Below are 25,310 nucleotides of genomic sequence, written 5' to 3' on the forward strand. Positions count from 1 at the left end.
AAAATTATTGTAATTAAAAGTTTAATTAAAATTTAAAATACATTTAATTTAGAAAAAATAAATGCAGTGTTGCTATATAAAAATAAATTAAAACGAGTTCTATTGAGGCCCTAGTTTCTGTACTATGTTTGAGTCAATGGTGTAAATTGCAGCGGTACCACAGTTTGTTGGCACTTTTTGTCATCCACCCTTTTAAATCAGCGATGAGAGTTCTCTTTGTCCAACGTGTTCCATTGACTGCACCCTTATGAATGTTTCATTGTTAAACCGCCATTGACTAACGCAATTATGTGGAAGGATTTATGGAAGAACTGTTTTTACTGTGTTCTGTTTTTGTATTACTATATTATGATACTAATTGGATTACAAATCTAGAATTTTATCGAGCTGGATTAACCAATGTATTTCATACTAATATATAAAACACTATTTTGTGTTGTTGTATATTGGCTAGCTTATACGGCTGCAAACCTCGGTGTTTCAAATCCCTAGTCAAGTAAAAGAGTTTCTATCATTTAATTCTTACTAGAGTTTAGTGTCAGTAAGTTGTTAATTTAGCTATAAACATGTTAAGTATTTACTTCTTTCGCTTGATCTTTCTTCGATCTTATTGCCTTGTCAACTGAATGAAGAAATAACAAATAGTAATAATCTTTAGGAGTATCTGCTCATTATTATTATTATTTACTGTTACATGTTGAAAGTATGAATAACCTACTAATGATAAATGCCTACGTTATTAAGCTGCTTATCAGCACTGTATAAGGTCGAGCCATAAGATCAAAAACATCAATTAAAAAAAGTGAAATTGTTTGGAACAGTTAATTTATTTGAGATGTACTACCATACAATTTATGTTATGTAATAAATACAGCTCTATACTAACTAACCTTACATAAGTGATAAATTGCTTTATTGACCCTACGAGATATGACAACATTTATATAAAGTTAATGTCTTCGTCCCCCCTCAATATAGAAAAAGTATCCCTTTTTATGTTCAGAAATTATTACTATTAGGTATTTAGATTTATAGATAAACACACTCGAAACAACGCTCAAAATAGGTATCGTGACAATTTTCATTACACTTAGCCTAAGCCATAGAGTCGGGTTCACGGAAGACGCATGTATTTCACAGTCTTAGTTTCAGCGTATTCTATTTGAAAAAGGAAATAATTGGGAAATAGACTAATAAAGAATAACTCCACAATACTCGTGATCTCTAATCTGGCCATGGACACCCGCGCATGAGATATGAGCGGGATGGGGGTCGGTGGCAAGACCAGATTTTAAGTAGGTATATATTACCGGGATGATAAGCAATATATGTGCTATTTTAGGCTACAATCTATCTCTGTTACAAATCTCATTAAAATTCGTTTACCCGTTCCGGTATTGAGTGACATCCATCCATCAAACCAAACTTTCTTTGCTCACTCGCTCTGATCTAAGCCTTTAGCCGCAACTCACAAACCGACGCCCCAAATTTACCCCCTCGAAGCGTAAGCAACCTTAAAAAAGTAGCCTCTGCCCAACTATCTTCATAACAAGTTTCATTAACGCATATATATATTATGAATACATATTATTATTCCTTTTTCGCGGTATTATAAATCATTTATTGATTATTATTCATTCACACGAGCTTGCGCAAAGCTCGCCTCTAAGACTATAATATAGAAATAAAACGTTATCATTAAACCGTAGTATAAACGGTACAAGCACAATGAGCCGCCATTTTTCTTATCAAGCTTTTCTTTATCCGCGTATTCTTCCATGACTGTGGCTGTTTGGCGCGAAGTCAACTGCTATCACTTCTACATAAAACGACTTCCCATACGAAGCTTTAACAAAATATTCGTACACGAACCGAGATAGACCTAGTCTAGCTAGGAGGGGCTAGACTAGTCCATAAAAGGAAAGAATAATAACCTTCTGTTTTTATAAAGGGTTTTGATAAATATAGTACTATGTGCCTTTAATCTACAGACATAGCTTTTAATAGTTTAATAATAATATCGTTGATAATGTTTAGGGTTATTATTCTATTTTTTCTGGCTCTTATTTGTCCCGATAGGGCACAGATGTTATTATTCTTGACTGTAAAGGGCAATGACATAATAAATAGTAGAATGAAGATAGACGCTTGCGATTGTACTTACGTCAATTTAACTTGATCATAAATATGTAGCCCTTAATTGTATTATTGAAAGTTATATTACTGTAGTTTTTTATTTATGGATATATTTAGTAAATATAATCAAATTATACATATGTATTTTAAAAAACTTCATCTTTCGATTATTATTCATTAAATAAAATTAATGTTGATTCAGTTTCATCATCCTTGCTTTGTTTAACAAAGTGATTTATTATACCTGTATGTTTATTAAAATATAACATATTATCTTATTTGTATAATGTGTTTCTATTGTACCTACTAATAAGCGACTAAGTACAATAAACTAAGTAAAATATTATTTAAATAACTACTCCTTAATGTCTGCTCAAGTTATATAAAGTATTCAAAAATCATTATTTACGAAAAATTTAGCATAAACAATGTAAATCAGATTCTGCTTCTGTTATGAATAACTTTTTAATATTTCAAGATACAAATAAATTTAAAAGATTTTAAGTTACAAAGCACTGATTTACTAACATTAACTTTATTATTACCTTAACCCCCAAGTATTGAAACATGATTCCCTGAATAAGTGATGTTTAATATACTTAATTTTTTTTAATAATATTATCTCATGTGTAACGTGAATGATCTGAAATGGAATCTATATGTGTGCGATGAAAATCTTTCCGATGTGTTTCGACGCAACGTGATCAAATAAGCTCCAAATCTCCCATTTGCAAGCTGTTACCGTGACATTGGTGTCTGACTGATCTCGTTTTATCTTAAATGTCTGCCTCGATCCTCAAAGGGTTACTACATTTATAGCGCAGCCAGTTACGGTCATAAATCTAAAGTTAAACCCACTGGTAGTTTCTTTTGATTCTATAATTATACAAAGTTAATAGCTTTTATTTTTTAATATGTTTATGTTTCTATATTACCATCTTTATTGGTCATATATATAAGCGTTTTTTTATTATTCTATAATATGCAACTCGCCACGGTTTCACCCGCGTTAAGTGTTACTTCACCCCCGTGGGTCTTAGGGTTGTATTATATAGTCTTCGTCGTTATACGTTTCTCAATAAATGGGCTACATAACGCAAAAAAGTCTACAGCTGTACTAATAAATTCTGACAAACAAAAATACCTTTAGTTGAATAGTTTTGCATATTACACTGTACTAACAGAACCTACCAAGCATTGTTTTGTTTATGTTTATATATAAGAATATTGTTAATAGAACTTGACGTGTAAAAGCATCTAATGTGAGTTACAATACATGCAGAGTGTAAAAACTTTCATGAAATAGTAATAATAATAATAAATAATTAGTCTCAAACTGATATATACTAAAATAATTTCATGTATACGATAGATGTTAATTACGTATATTTGTTATCACCTCAAACTGAGATCCAATAATCAACCCCAATAATTTTGCAATTGGTCAAGTGTTACATTGTTAGGCACATAATATAAAACAAGTAATATTTTTGAGTGTAATTTTAAACGCTTTGCATATTGATATAAGGGCCTACAATGTACAAACATCCTTTGATACGAAACGACCCTCTACAAAGATCTATTTTCTCTTCAACCGAGGCAGAAATTCGATCAGTAACGATGCCGATGTAGAAACAAAATAGCACATACTATATAACATGTAAGTGAAACGACGACTGTGATAGCCGTCTGCTGCAAATATATTGATTGTTTTCCAATATATAATTTGTAATTGGAAACTATGACACAATGTATTGTTTATTATCGATTTGTATTATAATTATTATAAATCTCATTCATATTTATAAAACTTTCTATATTCACATTTATCATAGATAAATACATTGTAGTCGTAAATGCCATTTGTAAAGATTTTTTTTTATTGTTAACTAGTACATATAATAAAGTATTTAATTCTACATGTAAAGTTCGCGTGCAACTGACTATATGTGATATAAGTGAAACTATATGTTGCATCACAAACTTTTTAAACATAACATATAGAAATGTGATTGCGTACTAGCGTTTAATATCCGTGCAATTTTTTACATGTAATGTAACAACAAAGAGCTGAGATGGCCCAGTGGTTAGAAAGCGTGCATCTTAACCGATGATTGTGGGTTCAAACCCAGGCAAGCACCACTATATATATGTGCTTAATTTGTGTTTATCTCATCTTGTGCTCAGCGGTGAAAGAAAAATTGTGAGGAAACCTGCATGTGTCGAATTTCATCGAAATTTTGCCACATATGCATTCCACCAACCCGCATTGGAAAAGCGTGGTGGAATATGTTTCAAACCCGCTCTTTAACGGAAGAGGAGAAATTATCTTATATTATCTCAGCAGTGGGAAATGTACAGGCTGTTACTTTACTTTTTTTTTAATGTAACATAAGACGTTTTACTTCAAAAGCTTCACTGTAAACGCTAAGAACTTCGGCTATGGTGTTTAAACGAAGGTACCTTATCTCTTCCAGAGATATTTGCTGGTCGAATTTAAGCCACGTCAGCTATTCTCAAGGACTATCGATAATCGACAATCGAAGCATAAATTAACTAACCAGACGCACTACAAATTTCTTTACAGTTCCATGACTCGAGATACATTCCCAATGTAACACTGTCAACTACGTATAAAACTTGAACGCTTTCATCATTCAAAAAAAAATCTTACCTTTTATTGGAACGACTCATATAGCGATCCACGCGACTAAGAACAATTTATGCGAGGACAGTCAGTTCCCAAGGGGTTTTCAAAAATCTGCATCACAAAAAAAGATTACCCGCGTTTTCGTAGTTGTACAAACGAAATACAATTATATTACGTCATCGGAAAACTATATGTTTATGTAAATCCACTACAAAATCAACATACAGCACTAATGACGTTTGACCCGGTCTCTGACATTGAACCCATATTTAATCAAGCATATCATCGTATTTTCGGTTACATTTCACGTGAGAAAACATTATGAGAATCCATTTAACGCGTGAAAAAATCATAACGTTACCAACAAACTGAAAATAATGTAATAGTTATTTGAAAATAATTTCAATTAGATCTGCTCGGAACCAAATGAAACATCCAACAAATTAGCAACAAAATTAAAAACACATTCACATGAAATATGACACCTTTGAGCTGAGATGGCCCAGTGGTTAGAACGCGTGCATCTTAACCGATGATTGCGGGTTCAAACCCAAGCAAGCACCGCTGATTCATGTGCTTAATTTGTCAAAAACATCGTGAGGAAACCTGCATGTGACAAATTTCATAAAAATTCTGCCACATGTGTATTCCACCAACCCGCATTGGAACAGCGTGGTGGAATATGTACCAAACCTTCTCCTCAAAGGGAGAGGAGGCCTTTAGCCCAGCCGTGGGAATTTACAGGCTATTGTTGTATGACACCTTTGATCGAAATTTCACTTCGTAATGATGGTTTATTCATTGCCGAAATCCAAGCTGAAGAATGCACGGCTTTATTGCTTCGAAGTATTGATCTTTTTACTAAAAATAGTATTTCATTGGAAATTCAAAACTGAATCTCAAAGTTCCTCTACCGCTTTAGTAATCTCGGGACGCAGTTTCGATCGAAGCGACGTCACTGAATAGTATCTATTAGCTGGCTCTAATGCACTTTTATCTTTACAGCCTACGTATTAAGGCTCAAAACAGTTTTATTAACTAATAAACTTCAATATCTTCCATGGAACTCTCGCTAACTTACGTCATCGGAGTTTTTGTGATGCGAAAGGAAAACTTTTACGTATTTCCAATAACAATAAATTATTAGGGTAAGCCAATATATTTGATTGAAAATAATCAATTATAAATATATATGATTCCTCTTCTGTCTTAAAGTTCTAAAATATAATATACGAACATCCAGAAATAAGCCACAACTAAAAATAGTTTCTTATAAATCTTATATTAGTGTATCTACTAAATATTTATAATTAGAAATGAAAAAAAACATACAAAAAAATGTTCAAATAATATTGAAGTAATTATTGTGTTCATGTAATTCTGAGAATATAAACATATGTTCAGGAAGAAAGTGTCTATTAGATAATTACGTCTTGGTTGACGACCTTTGGGCTTACTATCATGTCATATTTGTTACTAAATATCATAATATTATCTAAACATGCTGCAATGCAACACAGTTATCAATGTACAATATAATCAATTCTATTATTACGACGTTATTAAATTATCAGATAACATTGTAGTTCATATTTCAAAACGCATGTTTATTTGATAATTACATTTATAAATGAACGAGTTATAATATTTTAATCGTACCATACATATTTTAATATTAATTTATTAAAAACCACACATCACATTAACCTGGATAAAATGAAAAGTATTTATGTATGTATTTGTTGTATTGACGTGTAAAATACCTCTACTAACAAATGTACGGGCGTGTTCCATTTAAATGATGAAACTATGTATCAAAAACGAATCGTATATGCTCATTGACACAGAAAATTTTGGGTTATTTCATGATTCCCAATGGCAATTTTAATACTTAACCAACAGGAAAATCATAAAAAAATATCTTACAAATTATATATATTTTTGGCACTAAATTTATTTAAATAAAATCAAAAAACGTCAACAGAACATAGATATAATATGATATGACTTATCTTTTTTATAGGTGAGCAGAAATAATAATTCAACAATGCATTCAAATATCTGACATAAAATATATATTGTATGAATTCGATATTGTTTTCGTTTTGTAAATATAAATCAAATTGGAATTACCTTACGCTTTGCATTTTTATTAAGAGAAGGTGTGAACAAATTATTTGAAATATTTCGTTAACAATGAACTTTTATTAAAGCGTTTATAGTAATTGCAAATATTAGGGATATTGATTTATTAGCTAGTGGAGGAAACATTTTCGAATCTGAAGACGACTCCATTGTAGTGACACAATCGCATTTCGTTCTAACATTCATTATTCAAGAGATTATTTCATTCGATGGCTACATTATTATTCCACCCACGGCTTTGAAATGCCTTAACAAAGGGATAAATTGAGATTAATCGAATTGGTTTCCGTACAATCTGTATGTATGTGACTGAACATCTTGCGGTCTCATACGCCCCTTTGTTATTGACTTAAATGAAGTATATTGAACAAAACAATCACTGTTCCCACGTTTTTTATAATATTTTTCGACTTATAGGTAAAATTTTTTATAGCAAATATTAATAATAATTATTTTTATTTTTCAGACTTTAACGGCTGGAGGAATATCTAGGTAAGCATTTGAATGGTTGCCAACAATTACGATATTACCAATTGGTTTTTAATAATTTTAATTACAATGATTCCTTATTTAATTTTCTAGAATTGTGAACAAAATTACATAACCCATTTAATGCTGAAAAGCGTGTGAAAGTATAATATTCCAATAAATAATTCTATTATAATTAAACAAATCTATGTGAGAAATTACTCCGTTGCCCTATTAAAGATTTCAATCGACTGTGAAGTAAGAGGAAACAGTTTTGTTAGGAATAAAAACATCACCTGCACTTTCCTTAAATGGTAAGAATATTTGCCATTTATTATATACCCAACATAGTCAAAGGTAATAATTATACTAAAATTTCAATATAAAGTACTGGATATACAATGTTCATATTAGATGAACAAATCCATTTAATATCACTATTTTTTTTTAAATTTAAGTATATTAATATATTCAATCCAACAAATCTTATCATGAATTCGATCTCCTTGTATACATACATATGTATAGTGGAACGATAATCCGATAACATTTTAGTAATATTTAAATGTCTATACGAAAAAAAAAAATGTAAAAAACATATTCGATATTTGCAAAGTGAATCAAATATACCAGGAAACATCAGTAGTGCAAGGTGCTTCCTCCCATAAGCTGTTTGCGCATCCGGATACAAAATGGTCCAATGCACAGATTTGAAGCACATGTGTGGGAACATACACCCCCTCGCAGGGTGCAGCTGTGACTGTGGGAATATGCGGAGATAGATCAATAAATAGATGCAATATTTGTTGAACTTAATATGAATCATCTATATTATTTATAATCAATTGATGCTTTTATATAACGAGGATTAAGGCGTCAACTCGTTATTACACATGATGATATTCGAAATATAAGTAGTCGTACCTATTAGACTGAGATGGCCCAGTGGTTAGAACACGTGTATCTTAACCGATGATTGCGGGTTCAAACCCAGACAAGCACCACTTCATATATATGCTTAATTTGTGTTTATAATTAACCTTGTGCTCGGCGGTGAAGCGGTGAAAACATCGTGAGGAAACCTGCATGTGTCTAATTTCATCGAAATTCTGCCAAATGTGCATTCCACCAACCCGCATTGGAACAGCGTGGTGGAGTATGTTCCAAACCCTCTACTTAATGGAAGAGGAAGCCTTATCCCAGGAGTGGGAAATTTACAGGCTGTTACTTTACTTTACTTTACCCATTATATATATCTCAATATCTCTTTTCGATATTCCATCAACTATGACACTTCGGATGTCACGTGTTCTTCTACGTCATACTGACGTCGCCAGCATGTACGATAAAAAAACCTTAATAAACTTTTTCATAAATTTTTGATGCTTTGACTTATAAGTAAACATCTAGTATCTTATTGTACTGAATAATCAGTAATCTTCCATGCCAATTTTGGCTACAGACGTACAGGCGTTCCGTATATGTAGGTATAAATTATTTTATCGTTGTCTTCGTTAATGAGATGGCATATAAAGCCTTATTATATAGTTACAATTTGGGCATGTTGTCATCCTGCCGACATAATTATGTGATATAACCGATGGTGTGCTGGCCTTAAACAGTCGCTCTTCCTGTCACGTCCAAGAAGACGTTCCGTTTCAAAACCGTTAAGTCCTGTCACATGGATATAAAATCTACATTAAATTTTATTATATACTAGCTGATTCCCGCGACTTCATCTTTAGATTCCGTAATTTATATGCCCTTGTCCTCTTCACACAACCTCCAAACTAATTAATATAGGATATATGTATTAAAATTAATTATAAGGAGTTCAGTGGTTTAGTCGTGATGAGATAACAAACGAATAACCAGAACCGCTTTCGCATTCATAACATTTATCTGATAAGTAGCACAGAATTGATAATTAAAACTAATTAGGTCGAATATTAATAAAGATAATTATAATGATTCATATATTCTATTATCGTTAACATACCATTAAAAGTATGCTATGTTAATGATAATAGTGTAAAATTATTAATATAATATTAAGTATATAAGTGTAAAATTATTCCCAAATTTTTGTGTTTGATAACATAACTGACGTCTAAACCAGATGTAGTTTAAAAAGACAGTCGGATACACTTCAAAGTCTATAACAATCCGCGCTGTTTTGAAGTATTCGTCATTCTCCATTCATCCGTCAACGTGGGCATAGTTTCATAATATGCAGAATAGACAATGGAATCCTGAGACAAAAGGACTAGATACACGCTTGAAATACCGCAGACTGTATGTAAACAATGGGGAAGTGGGCCAGCGACGATCTCGAGACATTCGAGTCTCTTTATGAAGTGTGGAACTTTTACCATACTCGCCTTGTACTATTCTAATATGATGTATTTTCAAAGAAATATAAAAATATCAATTTAATTATTATAATACCTGCTTTCTCACACACTCACCATTCCACATGCTCTTTATTTGTGTAACAAGTATTTTTTAATTTACTTAAATCTAATCCCAAGGTCCAATGTTCAATTTCAAGATTAGTTAGTGCTGTCAATAAATTCAGTTGCAGTCAAACGTTGGCAAAATGTATGTGGGATTCGAATTGCCATTAAAAACACAATACTTAAAGGCTAATAATTAAATTGAACTGTATGTGCTACCAAAATGTAGTATTTTATTTAGTGTTCTTAATGAATATTCAATACCTTATTTTTATATTTCAATGCTGTATATCACGGACGTTTTTAAACAATCGTAAATCGATTGTATAACATTATAAACGGCCATAACACCCACGATTTTAAAGACAAAAAAAGTAAGAAAGCCATTACAAACATCAACGTAAAAAACTGTTGACTTCGGCTTTTACTAAACATCTAAAAGGATCTGAGTCATTATTTTGATATTTAGTCACTCTTAGAGACGGCACATAATTTAACAAAAGCTGATATTACGCGGCTTAAGAACCATAACATTTGTAGATAATCTTACATTGAAAATTAAAATCTTTGTTATTTTAAAAACAACACTTTTATGTTCCTTTGTTATAGATGTTTATGATAATTATTAATAATTACATATAAATGATAAATAATATGAATTTGCTTTAATATGTAATATTTAAAACACATATTTAAAAACACTCAGATATAAGCGATTGATGTTCCACAAATCAATCAAATGATAATTAAATTTAATTAATGTCCACGAAAATAAGGAAATGTAAATTTGTATCTTTAACAAAAGTTAATATCGAAGTATAAGTTCCATGCCGTGAATATAATGGGTTTAAACAAATTTTATTGTTCCGAGAAGCAGACGGTAGGAAGTTTATTATGGCCGTTAAGTATTTTATCGTTATTTGTTTTTAGATTGAGAACAATATGAGTTAGGATCTTTAATTAAAAAGTTATTCACAAGGGCGTTTTATTTGATATATATATTCATGAAAAATAATAGATATTTAGTTATAATTTCTTAATGTTTTATTTGAAAAATCAATGTTTTTTTTTATATAAAAGAATTACTTTGAAAACATTCATCAGACAAACAGCAATCAAAACGCCTGGTAAGAGACTGAAATAACTAAGAAAAACATGAAGTCATCCAAGCTATAACAATAATTCTTCCGACGTTATTTAAAGCCCGCATTATCATACTACTTGATAAATGTTTTGTTCGTATAAAAATAATAAGTCTCAACATACCAAACTCTGTTGTAACATGTTCTCGAGTTTGGTTTGACCATATATGACATTGAGTGTTGATTAGCGTGACAAAAGGTAATCCATAACCTTTAATATAGTAGTTATGACTTTAGTTAACATATTTCCCTTAGTCAATACAATGAAGACTTCTAGAAACGATATAACAAGACAAAAGATGTACGTCCTTTACTTTTAAAAAGTATCATGATACATACAAACATTAACAGCCTATAAATTTCCCACTGCAGGGCTAAAACCTTCTCTTGCTTTTAAGAGAAGGTTTGGAGCATTTTCACCACGTTGCCCCAATGCGGCTCGTTGGATACACGTGTAGCAGAATTTCGTTGAAATTAGTCACATGCAGGTTTCCTCACGATGTTTTCCTTCACCGCCGAACACGATTATAAATATAAATTAATTACATGAATATTTAGTGGTGATTGCCTGGCTCTCATATTATGAAACATTAAATTAATATTATCCTACCTTTTTATTAATACAATATTACCTATCTATAATATCTCACTATAAAACAAAAGGGGGATGCTTGACTGCGTCATTTGCGCAATAAAGTTGGCTTAGTAGTACATTATATCCCTCATTAGCTTGTTGCTCGCTTAGTGTTGGGCAAATAAATAGGTCGGATATTAGGGGACAGAAATGAGAACGACCTAGAGGGACACTCACAGTGCCATCTTTGTGATTGATGGAACGTAACGAAAATAGAATTAACTAATATAAACTTTACCACGATCAATCTGCTTCATTAAATAATACAAAACAAAGTCGCACAACAACAAAGTCAAACAAGTTACCGCTGTATGACCCTATGTATGCTTATATCTTTAAAATTACGCAACGGATTATGATGCGGTTTTTTTAATAGATAGAGTGATTCGAAAGGAAGGTTTTGTATAGAAGTTTCTTATGTGGTTTCTTAAATAAACACATTATGTAGTGTATTTAGTATCAGTATTGCACCCGTGCAAAGCCGGGTGCGTCGTTAGTAATCTATATAACATGTTTCTTATATTGCAGGCTTGGCTTATTACAGTCTCGATGATCAAGTGCCCTGTGACCTGGTTTCAAATATCGCGTTGAGTCAATAACAAATTACTCTGTTCTTGCGTCAAGTTTTTTTTTTTAAACTGTTGATCGAACTCTTCGTCGAATTTTCTGCCTATGATAGAAATGATAAAATCGACAGTACGGCAGAGTTTACAGCCTGACTTCAACTATGCTTGGAAATGCCTGACATGGTAGTCTAATTCTTTATCACCAATGGGGTGATACACTACGTGCTGGTAGCGCAAAATACTCTTAACAAAAAAAATACTCTTCTTAACTTCTCGGATTGGTAGGTTAGACATCCGACTCAATGGAATAAGGTCCTATTTTAATAAAGAGAACGCTTTTATTCTTATTGCAATAACGCAGACACTTTTTCGTATTTCTTATTACATTTTACTAATTAATTTATTAGTAGGAAAACGACTATGAAGTGGCCGATAACATTTCAGAGTACATCTTGATAGAATTATATCATTACGGAGGATTTAGGCTAAGATAATATTTAACTAGACATAACTGACTTGATTTCTGCAGTAACTGAATAAATATATGCATACATTTAATTAGTATAAAGCTACGTTTAATCTCCAAATTCGTACACAACATATTTATATTAATCTTTTAATACGGAGAGATAAGCCTTTCCTGTTAATAAAGTTCAACGACCTCTATTCCAATCACATCAATAATAATAAAACGTGAATTATAATTGAATTATTATAAGTAGTCTATGTCTACCCTTGTAAAGAAACAATCTTTAAGGAAACTCGTTTTATTGAACCCGGGTCGGCCTAGCTGTAATCATTGTCACGGTAAAACGGTAGTACGTCACAGCATTAATTTTTAATTATTCAACAAGACAAAACGACCTCCCCAACCGAAACCAAGAGATATACAGTAATAGCACTTAAGTAACAGGATTAAAGGCTGTTATTGAGTGTTGTTTTTGAAACAGAATTAGAATTTTCTTTCCTACTAAAAAAATAACCAAGTTATAGAGTATAATGGAATGGAAAGGTTCCTTTTTACATTTTTCTTTCTTGACATGTACAAGGACTTCGAAAAATTGTAGATGTTTTCATAGAATTTAACAGTATGAGAAAATGGAGGAAGTAGACTTTGTTCATTATCAAAACAAAGATACTTTATATAAGGAGGCTTGTTATAAGTGCTTTTGAATCGACATTTTTCAACAAACAAAGATATACATGCCGTCAGAAGCGAAAGAAGAGTCAACATTTATTCTTTTATTTTCATTTAAGTTCGTATTACAGATTATACAAAATAATACACTTTATTTACCAATGCTGCTAAAAACCTTCCGTTGAAGGCAAATCATTTGTATTTTATTCGACTGCTCTGATCTAAAGCTACTATATGAGAACAGAGTAATTTAGGTTTCTTACAAATAATAATTTACTTTACCGAAGTCAGCGAGAGACATTTGTTAATCCCAGTTTATTACATGGAAATATCTGCGACGCGTGACCTGGATTTCAGACCATCTCTTGATTGATTTCTGTACGTTCTATCGAGAAATTTCATTTTACTTAAAGAAAATACAAGTGTTCGAGGAATTGTTTATTGTCATGAGCCGAGATGGTCCAGTGGTTAGAACGCGTGCAGCTTAACGACGATTGTGGGTTCAAACCCAAGAAAGTGCAAATATTAATGTGTTTAATTTGTATTTATAATTCATCTCGTGCTGCCCGGTGAAGAATTGTTCTCACGATGTCCTCACGATGTTCGTGAGGATGTGTCTAATTTCATCGAAATTCTACCACATGTGTAGTCCACCATTTCACATTGGAACAGCATGGTGGAATATGTTCCAAAACCTTCTCCTCAAAGGGAGAGGAGGCCTTAGCCCTGCAGTGGGAAATTTATATATGTATTTATACTAGCACCTAGAACATCCAAAGAAACACAGTTTCGTACCGAGTAAGCTAAACTCATTCTCGGCAATGACAGACAATATCGTGAGGAACTGTGCATATCTTGGATGAAGTTCTCCTCACGTGTTCCTCCTCACTCTTTAAATAAACCTTGAACCATCGCCCCAAGACCTTTGCCGCGCAATAGGAAAATTGCTAGCTTATATTCCTCTATCACTTGTCCCTAATCCGGAACTGATCGCAATAACATAGAAAGGAAAATAACCAACGACGTTCAATAATATGTTTTGATAACCCAATGTCGATAACACGCTCGTAAACTTTCTATTTACGTAGAACGGTAGAAAGCATAAATGTCTTAGTTTATCTCTGAATCGTTTCATTTACATTGTTACAAACGTATTCATACATACCTACGTTATTTTTTCTTGTACTTATTTATTTTCTCTTTCAAAATCCTTCTTATAGACATTCAAAGATTTTTTTGAAGAAAGGCTTTCGTAGATATCAAATGTTTTACTTCGAAACCCTCTTTGGAAAACATCCAATTCAATCACGAAAATCGAATCAAAAGCCAGACCCTGAGATTATCAGCAAACTGTTACGTATAAAACTGTATTACAAAGAATTAGTTATAAACTAATAATTGTATCAATCATTTGATTTTCATAATAAAGAAGAGATTTCGACTACTTGAATGGCAATGATTTTAGGACATTAATCATCATAGCTTTTAATCTTTAGATATCTACATATGTATATTATAACTGATATTTTGAAATATTATAATATTCTATTATTTTGACATAGGTGTTAATTAAATTTAACCTTTAAACGATTTTCAGACGAGCGCTCAGATACTATTACATACGCCGTAATGATAGTTAATAATAATAAAAAAAATATTATATAAATATAATAATAACAAAGTATTTTTTGTTTCACAATAATACAGGTATGGCAAACGCTTCAACTGATTGTCACACTGATTTGTCAGCGTAGATCTAGTTAGACATGGAGAGAACAAATACCGCAAGCGTACAAATTCGAATCTGCTTTATTTTATATTACATAAATCATTGCGCTTTTCGTCTTTAATTTTTTTATTTTATTCGTTAAATATATCGTAACGTCAAACCACATTTTTATATAACCTACGTCTATAATCGTAAATTAGTTGTTTATAATTACTTCGTTATAATGAACATAATGTACATTTAGTTTATTATTTATCACGCTATAAATAGCAATACATAGGTAAATAATACGATGTGTTTTGAACGTGCATAATGTCGGAAATGATAGAATAAGTCATGATGCAAGGTTATCTTAGTTATTATGAGTGGAGGAATAAACGTGTAGTTTTAAGTGTTACTGATAACGCGCTTATATGCAAACGAGGCTATCAATCAACTACCAATACGTTTTTATTATTCATTGCTTATTTGAGAACCATATGCCAACAATACGTGATTTCTAACTAGAAAAACACTATCGACTAAACATATCATATCAATATACGAAATGCATTCTTGAATTGTATTATTTCGTCACCATTAAATTAATATGAAAATAATGAAACAAATAAATAGTGACGTAGAATATTTAAGTATCGATTTTAAAGCTAAAAATAAACATTTAAACGGGACACGCGATTCCACACAATGGAAAGAAATAGATATTGCTTTTGTACTAAATTCGATCTTACCGTAGTAGTAATATCCGTAATGAGTATTTTAATGACTGGAGCCGTCTTCAAGGTACATTGAGCACACCTGTACAGCCAGATCAAACAGTATTACCGCACAGCCGTTATATCGGACCTTGACTCTGTAATACTTTTTGTACAATCCCGAGAGCAATTGATTTGAAGGTGAATTCGTTTCGCAAAGCCCTGACAATCGTTGGATAATCATTTTGGCAGCCATTTAGCGGGTGGTTTAGACTTGTGAAATAATAAGAATATACACTAACGAACTCATATTCGGCATCAACTTTGAATGCGTCTAAAATAAAAATTTAAAGGGATTATGAATGTTTTTAAAAATTTAAATTGAAATCTGTAGGTTGTTATAGTTCTTTAACTTCCTAACAGTGTGGTAGTATTGGAAAATATATGTTTTTAATAAATACGTTAACTTGATTGTTCAAATAATGATCGTACAAAATGTTCGTTAGAAAAAAAAAAAACAAAAAAACCTACTTATTCAATGAAAAGTAGTATTATATGTAAATATTAGATTAGCTGAAATCTGAATGCAATTTCTCGAGTCGCTGGCCGCAAACTGTAACCTGTTCGTTAACTAAGGGTCATTTCCAAACAAGATTACACGTTCATAGATAGTGATATTTTCTAATCGAAATCGGAACACCTGTTTTCTCCTTAGAACAAGGAGTGCAATAGAAATGATATCATACAATACATAGTGCGTGCGTGCGTGCGTGTGTGCGTGCTGCGTTCGTGCGTGCGTGCGTGCGTGTGTGTATGTATGTGTGTGTGTGTGTGTGTGTGTGTGTGTGTGTGAGTGTGTGTGTGTGTGTGTGAGTGTGTGTGTCTTTCAGGGCCAAATCACTGAACTCCTATTTTTTACCCTAATGATACCTAAAACTCTAGCGGCAACCGTTAGTTATTAATAGTATACTTTCCAAATACATTACAAATATTTTCTCTACAGAAACTCTAATAAACATATGATGACGTAAACTATATTTGATGACATTTCCATTTTAACTTGTAGGTAATTGCAGTAAGTGACCCGTAAAACATTTTATTAAGTTTTTTTAGTGCTTAAACATTTTCTAATAGCTGTTAACCTTCTCAATATTGTATTTTTAAATAATTCATTATTTACATTGAACTATTAACGGATTATTTATTATTTGTTCAAATTTTAAGTGCAGAATAAGTATTTATATTTTTGTAATTCTTATTACAAATGTTATATAAACGAAAGTAACTCTGTCTGTTTTAACTATGTTTAACCGATTAAGATGAAATGTGATTTTGTGATTGTATGAGTACGAAACAATTGGCTACTTTATTTAATTCGCCCTTCTTAAAATAGGGATATGTGTGCTATAGGTAATTTTTTTTTAAATTTCACGAGTAAAGCCAAAGGTTTAGCTAGTATAAGATAAAGTATAAATTTACGATCCCTTATACGGTTATTCGATAGCTGAATTCGAGATTTTCATATGAATTCGAGAACGCAAACCCTACACCAACCTTCTGAGTACTAGATTACTCAGGTTGAACTGTAATTGAATATGTGCAACTAATATCAGTAATGTAATCCTGTTACAAGACCAACATACGTATATATAATATGTAGTTGTACATACCATAACGATGTATTTATAAAAAATCTGTGAGACACTGCTCATCTAATGTTACTGTTTTATCATAATCAAAAACTTTCATGTAGGTATGTTACAGTTATGGTCAAAACTGTGTCCGGTTTGGAAAAAAATCTCACACCTCAAATTAATCTTCATTAAAGTTTCTCCTCTTATAATTTCTTTTGCACTTATTTATTTTATATGATTCATCCTCTTATCAGTTATGTAAGGTTATTATATTATATTTTTTAAAAAATATCTCTTTTGTATATATGAGGTTGGGGTGGTTTTATTCCAAACGTATATTATCATTGAAGAATTGTTCGTTTTCACCTTTTAATACATGGTTATTCAGTAGGTTATTGAACTTTACAACGTTTTTTTGTATTTTAAGTGTATAGTCTTACAAACATATTGTTGAATTGAGCCATGTATTTTTACCGTAAAATTGACACACAATGTTGTAATTAAAGTCAAACATCCATAACCTTAAACGCCAAATAATATTCATTTAAAGTTATTGAAATTAGAACTTTTTTTTTTAATTACATAGTATTCCCAAATTCTACCAATAATGTTAAGTAGACCAGCTACTCGTTTATCTTGTTATTTAATTACTCCAATGAAATAACCGTTTACACTTAAAAAATACTTAATGAAAAAATCATTAAAAAATACTTGGAACCAGCTCGTAATTAAATAAACACCTTTTTTAATTGAATACAAAATCAATTAAGCATTATCCAATTTGCAAACGTTCTTCAGCATCGACCTTGTATCAACCTTTACCGTAACAAAAAATAATGGAGGAAATGATACATCCTGATTAAATTTCATTACCAGATAATTTTGTGATTCAGTGTAACCTTTTCTTTTTAAATAAACTGTTTCCGTTTTTTATACCTGTTAAAAATACTTGATATCGCTATAAGCACGTCGCAAAATAAAAGAAAAACGTTTTTTTCGTAATTGGATGCTAAATCTATTCATAAAAGCAGCATAAACGCAATAAAAGGGCCTCTATCCAGTGAATGTTCAGCTTTCAATAGCATTTGAATTAATCTGTTGTACGAATGATACTCTCATACAAAACAGTTGAACCGTGACGTGACGTTAATAACTCTATCGCATACTTGGCAATTTTGACGGCCAACGTTAGTCGTTCTTGTAATGAGAAAAATATTGGTCTTGAAAAGATATATTTTTAATTATAATTACAAATAAAGTTAAATTAAAAAAAGACGAATAACTGGATAATTACTATGTCGTTTGCTCTTTATAATAATCAAATGTCTACAATATAGCGCCTTAACTTGTATGGGTGGTGTATCTAAGCTGACTTGAAAATGATATGCGGTCAACGTCTTCTGAATGGTTTTAGCTGAAGGCAGATGCAGTGAAGTTAGATTACCGCTACACGCTATAAGGGACCAGTTTGTCTCAGCAATGATAGCAGGTTTGTGCAAAGTGTCTTGCTAAAATATAAAAGTTTTATGTAAAGACATTCACTTAACGACTCTGAGACGTCTAACATCTATCTTTCCGGCGAATTTTAATGCTCTTAATAAAAACAAATACAATTCTTATAATGCATATAATAGTCATATTTCCAAATTATTCAAATCTAAGTTAAACATTCGAAAAATTTAAATGTAATTTAAATGCAAATGCAAAATTGTAAGAAATTGTTTCAGCATTTCACGAGGCTTTGTCCGCATGTAAAGTTAATATTAACGGCCGAAAAATGCAAATGGACGTAGCATGTCGGTTCCGGCCCTTAAAACCACACTCGAGCTGCCGCCTGCTGAATCGTCTCGAGAAAATATATCAAGTTTTACCTCGATTTCACACTGGTTTTATCTTAATCAACAAAGTTACTTGTATCTGTATTTCTCATTTATTCTAATTACTGTTCCAAGTTTAAACACGAATCTGATTCGCAGATAAGATTGTTAGCTTTTTGTTCTACTTTTCTTTCTGATTTAATCCGGTGGTTTAGGCATATCACGTAATAGTAAGTAGACAAAACTTATTAGATAAGTTAACATTATTGTAACTACATATATATGTCAGCATAAAATTACTCAGTACGGAGAGATATGATAAGTCACCTCAATAGTCAAAAAAACTTTTAACGAGTTACGTATTACAAAAACTACACAATAAAAATATAGCCAACATAGATAATAAAAATTCCAATTTCAAAACAAAATTAATAGGTAACGCTGACAAAACCAACGAAGCACAATATGAACTAATTAGAAGTTGTTACAAATTTGTAATTGAATAAGTTACCAAAAATCAAATAAGAGAAACGAAGCGGAAAGTTCGCTGTTTTATATTCAACAATTACATTGATATTCTTAAAAGCCGAACCAGCCTTACGGGAGACTCATTACTTTGAATTAGTGATTAACATTTACAATACAGCTTAATTTATGATAATGAAAATGATGTTACCTCACAGTTAAATTTACAAAATTTATTTATATTTCAACACTAAGGTCAATAATTTAATGGCCCTTGAATATTTATCAAAGTTACATTTAAACTTGTTGAAACTTGTTGAAACTACGTCTTTGATTAAGTAAAACTTGAGAACAAGATTTAATTTGCATGTTGTATTTTTTATTACTAAACAACTAACTAATTTATTTACATTTTTATCCTTATTCTGACAGCCGTCAGACAGATCTCAACTTCTATCAATCTTTGGTTTACACGAGTATGTATTATTTAAACGTATAATTAAAGAAAAAAAAAGTTATATTATTAAAATTAAATAATATATAAACGTCCTTCAAAAGAACAAGCAATTCTAATTCAAAGTCTGTATTTAAAAGTATCGGTTACACCTTATTACTAAAACAATAATTTAGATGACCTGAACTAATAGCCTTCTGCTATAACAATTAGTATCTTAACGTATTTATTAGTAACAGTATTGCTGTGAAAATATTTAGGTATGTAAGTTTATACCCGTACCACCTAAGTAGATTGCGTTTTTAAAAATCTCTCAGATTGGGTTGCCTGGAAGAGATGGCTAATTAACCATAAGTCCGCCCGTTGCACATCAAACCATTTTTTAATCCTAGTAGATTTCGTGGAGTAGAGTAGTTAGTAACGTAAGTATATTAACATATTAGTAATATGTATAAGTATGACAGATGTCCTATCTGTGTATATATATTGACATGATTATCTGTTGAATAGTATATAAATTGATGTGGTCCAATACTTTCTGGAAAATGATGAGTTACGACAACATGGATAATAAATCATATTCCCTACTAAAAAAGACATATTATCGGACAAAATGCGTCGAAGTATATTAGTCTCAAACAAATATACCCTTATCCATTACTATATAAATATTTATTTGAACTAGCGTAAGTTTGTATACACCTAGGGCCTGACAAATGCATCTCCAAGCATTTTTATGCCTAGCGATCCCTAGAACCCGTATGAAGCCGCGATCGACAAATATTTTCTTTATAGAAACTCAATAATAAATACAATAAAATTATGACGACTTAAACTGTATTTGTTGACATCCCATTTTAACTTGTAGGTAATTGCAGTGTGTCTGTAACGACTCATAAAACATTTTTATGACCTTTTCTCATAGCTTAAACAATTTCTAATAGCTAAAACATTTCCTAATAGCTAAAGCATTTTCTAATAGCTATAACATTTTCTAATAGCTTAAACGTTTTCTAAGTTCCTACTAAGTTTCAATGTTAGACACTTGTTATTCAATAAGAATTTTACTTTGACTGATTATAAACACAATCATTTTTTCTAACGATTTTAACTGATATAAAACCTGTATTGAAATAACATAAGACCTTATACTTTTATCTCAATGCAATGCGTAGCCAAGGTCTTTGAAATACTCGATTGCTATACATGTAGCTATAATTTAGTAATTAACACTGACATCATTCGACGTGAAAACAATACAATTTGTTACATTCACGGCTGTGTGAGACCGAGCTTTAATACCTACGACCGTAAGTAAACCCATAAGTTTCTTTTTATACTTAAATATTTATAACCAGTAATACGAGTTAGATATTGATGGATTCTAAATATAATGTGGATATATAATCGGTAAAACTTGATAAATTTGCTTCAATAAAAGAAAATGCATTTAATTGGGCAAAAACAGGCGATGATGCTTTTGAGCTTTCGGTTTCCAATACAAAACCTCCTTTCATATTTAGGATAATGCTCAAAGCATGGATGATGGTAGGTAACATATGTTGTAAAATTTCACCCGACTCATCAAACACATAAATCTTATGCTTACCCGAATTGGAACTAGAGATCATGGGTTCAGATTCAGGAATCACAATCCACTCGGCTTCTTGTTTGTAAATAAATAAATACAGTGTAGGCTAGAATTATTAAAGCGAATACAACATCAGTATTAAATTCGCCAGGGAGTTGCGACTTTGATATTGATGTTGTAACAGTAAACATATCAACACGTTTTCAATTGACCTGATTATTTTAGTAAAACATTTCAAAAATAATGATTATTGTAAAATAATAAAACCATATTTTAAATCAATGACAAGACATCCCTTCATTTTCTTTTCTACAACTAAAGTATTATAATTTTATCTCAAGTTTTTAGTTACAGTGATTTCAAAAATATGATATACCTATACCCTACAAATATAACAGTTTAATGTGCAATATCTAAATATATGGAAAATAATGTATAACATATGATTTAGTATTTTTTCTGTTTATTATATTTATTTTTTATCTGAACGCTTATAATAAAAATAAACTTTGATACTTAGTAACGTAAAACGCAGTCTTATTGCATGGGCAGTTCAATAATCTCATTAGAGGCCAGTGTCCTGTGAATAGACATTACTAATTACATTTAATTAAAACGTATAGGTCAGTAGGTTGTAAAATGTTTGGGGACTTGGTAAAATTAAGTCGTTAACATTAGTCTAGACAAATAACCCATATTGAGTGTGATATCCAGCACAAACTTATGTATTTAGCTGTTTATAAATTACTTATTTACTTACACTACTTATTATAGAAATTCTGCCACCAAACCCGTATTGGAAGAGCGTGGTGGAATATGTTCCAAACCCTCTCCTTAATAGGAGGCCTTAGCCCGACATTGGGATATGTACGGGGTGGTACTTTACTTTTTTTACTAATATTTCAATGATTGGAACTGAAAGACTTTAAAGGACAAGCTAGTAGTCAAATTCAACCAATATATACAGTCACACAGATAATTGAATAATTGTAATAAATTTAGTACACGAAGGACTCGGCGACAACTCAGCCTTGCTAGGAATAGAAACATCTCTGTTACTTTGTGACAAAGACTAAAGTGAACTCAAATACAGAACCAAAATTAATCTATTTAAACAAACAACCACAAAATTACACACACTTATAATAATTAATTATACAAACATTCATCTACACTCACACATACACATTACACACTCGCTTATACATACTCATATTTATATTATATTATTGCAAATTCACGTATTGTTTATAGTCAAAATTTTGAGATGGTCCCAGCTATAAACATATCAAATATGTATATTGCCATATGGACAAGAACGTGATCTCAGTTATTCGGAATCTAAGTAGACTATAACTACTCAATTACCAGCGTATTTAACGAATAGATTTGTAATTAATTTGTTATTTTCTTTTGACCTTGTAACGAATCATCTGTCACCACAATTCGTTTCCAACATTCATTCCAGCGATCAAACGGATGCTGACAAAAAGGAAAGCGAGTTAGAAATTAAATTAATGAAATTGACGCACCACGGTTTCGTCGGCCCCAATCCGGTCTCCAGTACCGAACTGTGACATCGCTGTCTAACTTGTTTGGGAACATCACGGTCGCTTACACTTATCAACATTCTATGTAGGTCATGGATAAAACGCATTTAGTTTCAGAGAAATGACAAAACGCTACGAGTATGTTCAGGGAATATGCGTCAATTGTTACATTATATAAATATTCTATTTTTTGTCTAATCCATGAGAATTAATACACATAAAGTTTTTCACTTGGTGGTAGAGCTTTGTGCAAGCCCGCCTGGGTAGTTACCACCCACTCATCAGACACTCTACCGCCAAACAACAGTACGCAGTATTGTTGTGTTCCGGTTTGAAGGGTGAGTGAGCCAGTGTAACTACAGGCACAAGGGACATATCATCTTAGTTCCCAAGGTTGGTGGTACATTGACGATGGAAGGAATAGTTAATATTTCTTACTGCGTCATTGTCTATGGGTGATGGTGACCACTTTCCATCCGTTGGCCCATATGCTCGTCCGTGCCAACCTAAACGTGTCGTGAAACATTGCTCATCATAAATACTATCTTGTTTCTATGTCATTTTTAAATACGCATATAATTAAGATTTCCTAATCGTCCTCTTCATACTCCACGGCTGTTCCTCCAGCCCTATTGCCGCTAGATAGGATATATTATTGTGTGATTTTGTGCAATAATAGCCAGAGAAGGAAACAAACTACAGTCGATTTCAAGTACTTTCCAAGGCACAAGAGTGTAGCTTGCTAACTACTGGCTCTCTAGGCATGGTGCTTCGCTTCGGAACCTTGGGATCGGCTGTAATATAATGTATATATAATAAATAATAAGTCATCCAAACATGTCCAAATTCAACGCCAAAACCGACACACACAAAGCCAAATATTCTTTATCAACTTTATACAAGTTTATATATATTTTGATAACAGTTCACAATCCAAACTTACATAAACAAAATTCTCTTTAGCATGATTATAGCTTATTTAATACTTCATAAAACTGACTTACTTTCAGTGAAAGTAGGTAACGATCTCCTTGTATATTTTCCTAGCAATTTCATCTTGTTACAAATAGGCTGTCACTGATGGATGCTTATTAATGTATACCCTATATTACCTACTTTTGAAATAAACACGCACTTTATATAACTATCTTTAGACCAACTTCAAAGAGAAAGAGGTCACCAATTCCGCGTGTGTCTGTGAACTGAGTGTTCTTAATAGCTTTGCCGATTAAGAACCGATTTTAATGTTTTTTTTTATTGAATAGTATATAGTTAAGGATGTTCTCATAGGAATTTAACGAGAGTTAGAGTCAGAAAGTAAAGGAGCCATCAACGTCGAATCACACTATGGAACTATGGAATAGTATGATTCGACGTTGATGGCTTTAACGATTTTTTTTTTTTTAATTTAAGAGCGATTTATTTCATTTTAAACTGGTCCCTGCTTCGTAAGGGCGCAATGCTGATACTAAATATACCACTGATTTTATTGTTACTTTACTATATTATCCATGTGTTATATACAAAAACCTTTCTTTCGAAATATTCTGTCTATTAAAAAAATCGCATCAGACTCCTGCGACTTCGTTTTATATTAAAGTAAAGTAAAGTAAAGTAACAGCCTGTAAATTTCCCACTGCTGAGATAAGGCCTCCTCTTCCATTAAGGAGAGGGTTTTGGAACATATTCGTTTTATATTATGTAATTATTACTAGAATAAATTTTACCGTCCATATTTTAATAAGAGGGGAAAACTTTAACAGTTACAGTTAGCTCTTTGAAAACTGTTTTTTCTAGGCATTATTTTAAACTTATAATTTCCAACGGTTTATTAAATAAACTCTTTATATTCTTTGTGGTTGCCACTGCAATGTGTCTAAAAATATTTGCTTAAAAAACAGTTATATTCCATTAAAGTGTTCTGTAGTGTAAAGAAAAACGGAACATGTATCATCACGACGCTAGAAGTCACGCCTTAGATTAACCACGATCCGAGTTCAATGAACATAAATATGAGAACCGAATCATAAGTGTCATAAT

General features: G+C 31.6%; 1 protein-coding gene across 1 annotated transcript in view; it reads left to right on the forward strand.

The window, feature by feature from the left end:
• Nucleotides 1-7,390: 7,390 nt before the first annotated feature.
• The window catches only part of LOC124536153 (ADP-ribosylation factor-like protein 4C), a 29,981-nt gene continuing 12,061 nt past the window's right edge, over nt 7,391-25,310 (forward strand). The window contains exon 1 of the mRNA XM_047112614.1: nt 7,391-7,423. The gene's annotated coding sequence lies outside the window, so the exon portion shown is untranslated. The remainder of the gene's footprint in view (nt 7,424-25,310) is intronic.

This window comes from Vanessa cardui, chromosome 16 (assembly GCF_905220365.1).
Source record: "Vanessa cardui chromosome 16, ilVanCard2.1, whole genome shotgun sequence".
Classification (NCBI taxonomy): domain Eukaryota; kingdom Metazoa; phylum Arthropoda; class Insecta; order Lepidoptera; family Nymphalidae; genus Vanessa; species Vanessa cardui.